General features: G+C 34.4%; 1 non-coding gene across 1 annotated transcript; it reads right to left on the reverse strand.

Moving 5' to 3' along the window:
* Nucleotides 1-802: 802 nt before the first annotated feature.
* On the reverse strand, nt 803-943 carry LOC119471602. The gene has a single exon (XR_005200666.1). It is a non-coding gene; the product is annotated as a U4 spliceosomal RNA (small nuclear RNA).
* Nucleotides 944-9,342: the final 8,399 nt, after the last annotated feature.

The following is a 9,342-nucleotide window of genomic DNA, read 5'->3' on the forward strand; positions in this document are numbered from 1 at the left end:
GTAGCTGGCCCTCCTCAGTGTGAGTGGCCATCATCCAACTTGCTGAGGGCCTGAATAGAGCAAAAAGGCAAAGGGAGGATGAATTCTCCTTCTCTGCCAGACCATTTGAGCTGAGACATTGGTCTTCTCCTATCCTTGAACTAGAACTTACACCATCAGAACTCCTGGTTCTCAGACCTTCAGATCTAGGCTGAAATTTATTCCACAAGCTTTCCTGGGTCTCCAGCTTGCAGAGAATGGACTGTAGGAATTTTCTGCCTCCATAATCACATGAGCCAATTCCTTGTAATAAATCCCATTCTAGATATACATATCTGTATATCTCCTATTTGTTCTTGCTCTCTGGAGAACCCTGACTAATATTGTTATTTTAAGGATTAGTGGTGTTTTGAAAATTGAATATGTCAGTGTGTGTGAAGTGCTCAGGATGACGTCTGGCACAGGCAGATCCTCCACAAATGTGGCTAATACCATTATTACCCCTTCTTTTCACTACACCTATAGTATTTCTGTACATTGCTCATATACTAGCCCATCAAATGAACACTGATGTTTCCAAAACATAAAATGACCTCATTCATATTGTTGTTACATTCAGTTTAACTAGAGATTATTACAAAAGAATTTGAAAAAGATCTGTATAATTGCTCACTGATTAAAGAATTTACGATGCTCCTCTTTCAAATATTTTTATTTATTTCTAAGAGCACCTACAATGCTTAGCATAGGTCTCCATTTTCTATCACTCATAATTACATTTTAATGTTTTCATTATTTCTTTTCTTTTTTTTTTTAAATTCAGTCCCCATAGAAACTACCAAAAATTGCCAACGCAAACTATATTTCAAGTCGTCACGGCGGGGTATTGGGAAAAGTTTCCAATTAGCAATAATTGTACCTCAGATAAACCTCATTGGCTACGATACTGCCACTGTGCAAAGCTAATGTTTTCCTTATCTTAATATTTATCTATTTTCGCTGCCTTACAATACTGACAGGATTTTTTGGCCATGTCCATGTTTTAATTTTCTGCTCCCTACATGCATTTTAGACAAAATATTAAATTTTAAATTCCTTGCAATCTTTCTGTTATTCTATGCTTCTCATTTAAACTTAACTAGTTGTCCTTTCACCTTATTCTGATTTCTCTTTAGGGGTCTCTTCTTTTATTTAACAGTCTGGGTATATTTATCTTTTATTTATCATGCTAGTTCATCAATTTCTTTTTTTAATTTTTTAACAAAATAACCTACAGAACTAGTTATCTTCTTCTGAGTCAATAGGATAATTTTATATATTTTTTATTCTGTAGTATTCTTCATGCCAACTATTCATATTTATAGATTCTTGAGTGAGTTTGCTACCCAACTATCACTTTAAATTGACTTTGTTGATATTAACTTCCAATCACATAGCTATATGATCAGTTCAGATTGAAGGCAAAACCCTGTGATTGACAAAATTACCTTTGTCAGATTGACTCTGGTGATAACGAATGCTTTTATTTTCTCCAAACCATTATAAATTTATTTATATTCTATTAGAGGAAGAGGATCTAGGTAATTTAGTAGGTTAAGTGTTTTTCAGGTATACTGTCATAGTTATACTGACTTGTAATTTGGGGACCTTACTAGCACTAGAAGCTGAACTGCTTCATGAATACCCTGCAATGCAATAAATGGTTGCTGTGAAAAATCAGCTTCCCCAAACATACAGAGAAAATTAGTAAGTTCACTTGGGAGAAAGACATATGGCCTGAACAGATTTTTTTTTCCCTCTCTCTTCAAGAGAAATCATTTGATCCATTATTTTAGGAATCAAGATTGAAAGTTATCTGAAACTGGTATTTGAAAAAACAGGGGAAAAAAGAAATATTAATCAATTTATGACAAAATAAAATAGAACTATGCTAATAGATACTGAGTATTATTTGTACACTGGGTACTTTTCTAATCCCTGCAAGGTAAGCTCTATCACCCACAATTTGCAGATAAAGAGATTGAGATAGAAACATGTAAATAAACTTGTCTGAGATAACCATAAAGTAAAAGTCAGAAGTGGTTTTCAAGTGCATACAGTCTGTCTCAGGTTCTGTGCTATTAAACTGTTCTGATAGAAGGTTCTTAGGAAATTTGTCCTCCTGGTCAGGTAGAAAAAAACAACCCAAGTAAAATAACCAGAATAAGCAGACCAAACCCAGAGCTTGAGATCCGCATGTCCCACCAGAAATATGTTTTGTCTGTTCTTCAAGCTACATAGTTTGTCTTTAGAAGTACATTCTAGATCCTTCTAGAAAGGTAAAAACAGTGAACAGACACCTACTGATGTAGGCTACAAAAGACATTTGGTAATTGCGCATTCTAAAAGTTTGCCCATGTTTGAAATAGTAAAAAAGCCCCTGACAGTGTCTTCAGATTCGACCATTCTTGTAAGCATTTTGATGCTTAATAAGCAGAGAATCTCTTACAGAGATTCTTCTGTTCTCTCTCCATTTATCAGAAAAAGATTTTAATGATTTCCTTATATATTGAAAATCTATTTTTAGAAAACTGACCATACTAATAAAATCATATAATACTTTGTATACTTCTGGCTTTGAACTATAAAAGATAGTATCTTTAAAAAATCATATGTAGTGCTATATTGCTAACCATACATCAGCTTTTTTAAAGTCAAATAGACATTCCAAAAGTGGTTGCACATTTACATTTTTTTCTTTAGTATACAGAAAGCCTATATTGAGAATGTTCTGAGAATATAAAATAAGCTATTTTCTTGTCATTTGCTTGGAATTCCAGTATTGACATTATGGGCACTAATGATTTCTTTGTAGAAATCTTTTTAATTGAATTGCTGTTTCTAAGATAAAACAATATGATATAATTAAATTATAATAAAATATATTATAAGAGGATACTTAATTATGTCCGTCTTGTATACCTAATTATGAGAACTGCATTCTGTGTTTCAACCCCTTAAAAGGAGGACTGTTTTAAAGTGCATAGTGTTAGAATGTTGAGAACTAGAAATATTAATGTGTCCAAGAGAGATTAAAGCCTCTTGAGTTCATATGGCATATTAATTTTGGCTTTTCTTCAGCTTTGAATTCCCACTATTTAGTAACTTTGAAATTTCATTTCCTTTTTGGACTATTCTCAACACCACTATGAATCTAATATAGTAAAATTGGGCTACCATCCAAGTGACACAAGCCCCATGCACTGGGGAGACCTGGGAATGGTGGATTCTGCTCCAAGACTGAGATAGAATAGCTCTTTATTTTACAGACCTTTACTTTATTTTTACTTAACTTTCCTATATTTGACATGAGAGCAACACAGTCTCATGAAAGATGTGAAGCTAAAGGAACAGGGCCAAAGAGGCACATGCAGTTTCTTTTGAGCCAAAGTCTTGTAGATTTACAGGTCTTCCTGACCTACACTTGATCTAATCCAGTGGTTCTCAAAATATGGTTCCTGAATATCACTGTCACCTGGCAAGTACAAATTTTCAAGTCCCAGGCTATACCTGGGAATGAGTGGCACAGTCTGTGTTTTGATAAACCCTTTGGATGAATCTGATGCACGCTGAAGTTTGAAAACCTGTAGAGTCCACATCACCTTGGTTAAGCCTACGCAGGGGTTTAAGTCTATGCAAGTAGAGCAATACATAGAGTGATTTTTGTTTTTCTGCATTGTTGCTGAGCCATAAATAATTTACTTGTAAATCCCTGATGGTAGCAATGAGTTTACATTAAAAAATTTGGAGATTAAAAGTTATGATCATTTTATTTCTGCCTCTCTTTTATATACAGTTTATTCTCATTACTTACAAATTCCCTCTTTGTGAAGTTGTCTACTTGGTAAAACTTTTTGTAATATAAAAATCAATTTTGTGGCTACAAACAGACATATCCAGTGTAGTAAAAAATGTGAATTGTCCAATAAGCACATTTCCAACTGAGGTCAAAGTGATATCTTGCCTTCTTATTTCAGCTCACAAACAATAAACAAGTGTCCTTTCATTATCTATTTAGTGCCATACTTTTTACATTTTTTGCTTTTCATCGGTGATTTCACTGCTTAGAATGTCCCCCAAGGATATTGCTAAACTGTGGCCCTTTTCCCTAAACACAAGAAGACAAAAAGATTGTGCCTTATGGAGAAAATACATGTGTTAGTTTAGCTTCATTCTAGAATGAGCCGCAGTCCTGTAGACATAAGGTCAATGTTGCAAATCAAAAGTGTCTATTAAATAAGTTGTCTTTAGACAAAGAGAACAAAAATACAAGGTTATGTATTGCATTAATCAGTTGATAAAAATATTGTAACCAGAGACTTCAGGGACCATAACTTTGTATTTTCCCTAGGAGCAATGGCTCAATATTGACAGATTATGTGTTTGCAGCAAGTTTATAGAATGTATCAGCCACTAACAATAAAAACCATTGTATATAATTTATATTTCTCAGTTATCTGCCAACTTGCAAATATCACAACTCCAACTAGTGCTATATTAGGAATATTTTTTTACATTGACCTAATCTTGTACTTCCCAACTCATTTTAAGATTGATTTAATGTCTGACTTTCAAACCCTTCTAGGACAATTTGTAATGACTTGTTGAAATCTTGTTTTTCTATAGTATAGTTGTAAATCATGACAAATTTTATGTTGACTAAATATTTGATTTCAGCAGCATCCAAATACGTTTCTACTATCTGATAAAGAGGAACTTGTTCTAATTCTCATCATGGAGGTATATGGAACAAAGTTAATCTACTCTACAAAAACGTGCTTTGGCTAAACTGGAAATTGAGAACTAAAAATGTTAAGGAAATAGATTGGTGGGAAAGCAGATTTCATGAATTGACTCAAGCATTAGCAAAATTTTCACTGTCTTATGTTTTAGACGGAGCCGTTCACCAGCTTCTGGCCATGTTAACACCTTTGGACCTACAGCTATTTATCTCCATTAGGTTACATAAAATGGTATAGAGCACACTATACTACAGTGCTCTGTACAAATTACATGCTTTTGGAATGCTTTCTTCTTATTAACTATTACTGTACAAATATATTTTACAGTTTGATCCTTGGGATTTTTTTTTCTGGTTTATTTATTTCTTTTTATTCAGATGTATTCTTTTAAAGCATTAGTAAAGATTTTCAAGGGGTGGATACAGAGGTGAACAGCAGAACTTAAGTAGCCAAAATATTTACTCGTGAAATTATGAATTGTTAATTAACAGAAGCAACTGTCAAAATCATGAGATACTGTTTCCACCACCTATTTATATTGCTAGGGTATGGGAAAAACTCATGTCTGTTAATCGTTCAGCTTTAGAAGATATCCAAGCTTTCACATACTGTGCTCAATGGTGAATCTGCTAGTACCAATTTCCTTTTTTTCTAATAAACTTCCTAAAAGATGCAAAGCAGTTTAGAAAATCAATTAAATCTCTGGTATTTGAATTTTAATTTTTAAATATAAACTCCTTTGTGAACCATAAGATGAAATATATTTAATAGTAAAAATGAGGAATTAAATGGTTTTGGCTATTTTTTTTAATTTTTTAATTTTTTTTTTAATTTTTTTTTTTTTTTTTTTTTTGAGACAAAGTCTTGCTCTGTCACCCAGGCTGGAGTGCAGTGGTACAATCTTAGCTCATTGCAACATCTGTCTCCCGGGTTCAAGTAATTCTCCTGCCTCAGCCTCCCGAGTAGCTGGGATTACAGGTGCCAGCCACCAAGCCCAGCTAATTTTTGTATTTTTAGTAGAGACAGGGTTTTACCTTCTTGGCCAGGCTGGTCTTGAACTCCTCACCTTGTGATACACCGCCTCGGCCTCCCAAAGTGATGGGATTACAGGCATGAGCCACAGCCCATAGATTAAAGTTCTAACAGAAGTTTAGATAACTTACATTTTAATCTCAGAATTTCCTTTGGCTTTTATGATTTTATGAGTCAAAGTTACAGATGCCCAGTTATTTATTAGAATATTTGCTGCATTTGTAATATGAAAGGTCATTAAGAATGACTCAACATCACAAAGCAGAGTTAAAATTCTAAAAATTTTGGGAAATGGCAACTTATTATTTTATATCAGCATTAAAGCCAACTCTCTTTTTATTTCAGAATAGAAGTAAAATCCAATAATGAAGTCAATAGAAACAAGGATGGTAAGGGTTTATATTTGTATTTTTATTCTAATGTGTGTTTTGTCAATTAATAACTTTTTCTCTTTGAAACAAGAATTCAAAAAATAAATTCCCAGCCTAAAGTCCAAAGATTTCTGATTTTAATATTACATATTATATTTGATTCATCAATGTCCATGTAAGCTCAGACAATAAGAATATGCACAACATAATAACTGTATGATCATGCTACTGCATGATCAGAAACAGATGTGTAAACAAGTTCTGACCAAAGGCCTTAAGGGAAGTTAGAAAGTTTCTTTAAAATTATCTCTCCATATCTAAATATGAACCAGAGTAAAATTAAGTTCTTCACAGCCTCTGAATCAGTTTTGTATTTTATGGACTAGCTTGAATGACTGTAGCCAAATTGCCACCATCTTTTAAAAAAAGCCAGTGTTAAGGCTGGAGCAGGAGAGAAGGGGACCTGCTCTTACTGACAAGTGGAGCCACTGACTCCACCCGTGCCGGAGACTGCTCAAAGGCTAGATATTGTGCTATTATAAATATAATTTTCTTATTGTTTAGGTATTTAGGTAAGTGTTTGCAAGTGTGATTAAAATCATCCCAATACTTTTTTTTTTTTTTTTTGAGACAGAGTCTCACTGCGTTGCCCAGGCTGGAGTGCAGTGGCATGATCTCAGCTCACTGCAACCTCCACCTCCTGGGTTCAAGCCATTCCCCTGCCTCAGCCTCCTGAGTAGCTGGGAATACAAGCACCCACCACCACGCCTGGCTAATGTTGGTCAGGCTGGTCTCAAACTCCTGACTACAAGTGATCCACCAGCCTTGGCCTCTCAAAGTGCTGGGATTAGAGTCCTGAGTCTCCCAATAGATTTTTTTTAAATCAAAATATGGATTTCAGTGACTGAGATCTGTTATGCATTTCAGCATAATCATGTTTCATAAAGATTTAGTCTTCTGAAAGCCAGTATGAGTTGTCTTTTTTCTACAAGTTTTATCAACACCAAACTAAATCAACAGACTTCTACCCCCAAATGTGGTACTGTTTCCTAAGAGAATGCATTTTCTTTTTACTTCCATCACCATACAATTAATGACTTTTGCACTTAAAATTCCTAACACACCTCACTTAGCTCTTTTGTGCAATAACACTTTTCTTCTACCCAAATATGTGATTTAATGGAATTTACTTTTTAAAATTATATTTCCCCCCTCACAAGTTATTGGTCCTAAGAATGACACCCATTGCATTGTGTATAAGACTAGACTGTGATGTTTGGACTTGGGACCAAGTGTAGCATGTCTGATTTTATATTTGATGGGAAATGCTTCTGCTGTGAGATATGGGAGCTGCTGAGTGAAAATCTTTTCCTGCTAGTAAAGCCAGTGGTCAGAGGGAAGCAAAAGTAAGAGAAGAAGAGACTTGAGGTGACTTTAATAAAAAACTCCACCTGCCAAAACTAGGCAAAAATATGACATACATAAATATAACTTTTCTACAAGGAAATATCTTTCCCAGTTTTCTATGTCTTTCTTAGTCTCTACACCATCACATTTACTAACAGAGAGATTTAATGTTCTTGATATTCAAAGTGCATTTTATATACTGTCTCTTACTCATCTCTTCCCCACCCCTGTTTCATATAGGGAGCTCCAGGCAACCTAGGGGCATGTGAATTGGAGACTGAGAATGAAGAAGTGTAGCAATAGCATTAGCTCGATATTGGGAAAAGAGAGAGGACACAGACATCATTCCTTATTCTCACTAAGGCTCTGGCTTGAGGAAGGCCTAAACTTGGGGAGGTGAAAATGAAGACTGAACTACAAAAGGCAATTTAATTAATAAAATGGGAATTTTCCTCAGATAACGGTGACTGTTAGACTTACTGTTCCAGAATAACCAGAAAATGTTATGAAGGGTATCTAAGATTTCTCCCAGAGGAAAGAGGAAGGACATATCCTCGTGGATTTATAGGCCACAGTGAAAAAAAAAGTTTTTTTGAACAGTTGCAGCCTAATGAGTTATGTTTGTTCAATGCAGCAGTTAGAGTTGTATAATACGGACATGAATACACAATTCTTGGCCCCAAAGATTAATAACAATGGGCATACAACATAGAATAAGATACATAAATACTTATTTATATTCTCTAAATTTATGACAATAGGAATACTGTAAAAACTGATACAAAGCAAGTAATTAAAATATTGATAATAACTTTAAATCAAGAAACAATAAATTATTTAAATTACATGTCAGAAAATATAGCTAAAAAGTTTTCAGTATCAATAATTATAACAGGGAAACTTCCTTTAAATCAATTTTGCAAGAACAATAATTTTAAGCATCTCAAACACACACACACTTATACATCACACGTGCACACCCTCTTATTCTTTGAGCCATAATAAGTAATATAGTGTTACAATGCTTTCATTTATTTATTATACACTCAATTCCTTCTATTATTTATGGCATTTTTCTGGGATATAGGAAAAATACTGTACAAATATGCAATGACTTCACTCTCCAGGGGTATATTTCCTACTTTGGGAGACAGTTAACGAACAAGGCAGACATGATGGAGTTTGGCTCTCTCCTCTAGGAGATAAAGTTTGTAGAACAGCAAGTACACAGGAGGGGTTGAGAATGAGGAAGCAGACATACTAGATAAGGGTTCCTGCTAAAAAAAAAAATGTTCCCCAGAAACACATGGAGGTCACATAGTAGTAGACTAAAAAGAGAAAAAAGAAAAAGTAATGGAAGCCATGTTTTAAGAAGCCTAGAAAGCTTGAACAGAATGAGTACATTGAAGGAGAAGGAGAAAATAGATAAGAGAGGCAAGCAGGGGCCAGATCAGAGCTGACCTGGTAATGCATGTAAAGGAGTTTAGACTCTAAGAGTAATATCATCAACAGAATAGTTTCATGCTGTGGAACTCACGTTGAAATGACACTAAAATACTTGCTTTATCAAAAGATCATTTGGATTTTTATTTCTAAAAATATGATGGAAATTCCTATGGGTTGAAATAACAGATTGTTATCACTTGGGCAGTATAAGAAAATGTAGCTTCTGAATATTGGCCACCTCTATGCTGCATATACTTCCTGGGATATAGTATCTAAGAGCTCTGTAAACCTCCATTTTGTTAGGTATGGAGTTCGGTATCTAGGAA

This window comes from Cebus imitator, unplaced genomic scaffold (genome assembly GCF_001604975.1).
Source record: "Cebus imitator isolate Cc_AM_T3 unplaced genomic scaffold, Cebus_imitator-1.0 Scaffold65, whole genome shotgun sequence".
NCBI lineage: Eukaryota > Metazoa > Chordata > Mammalia > Primates > Cebidae > Cebus > Cebus imitator.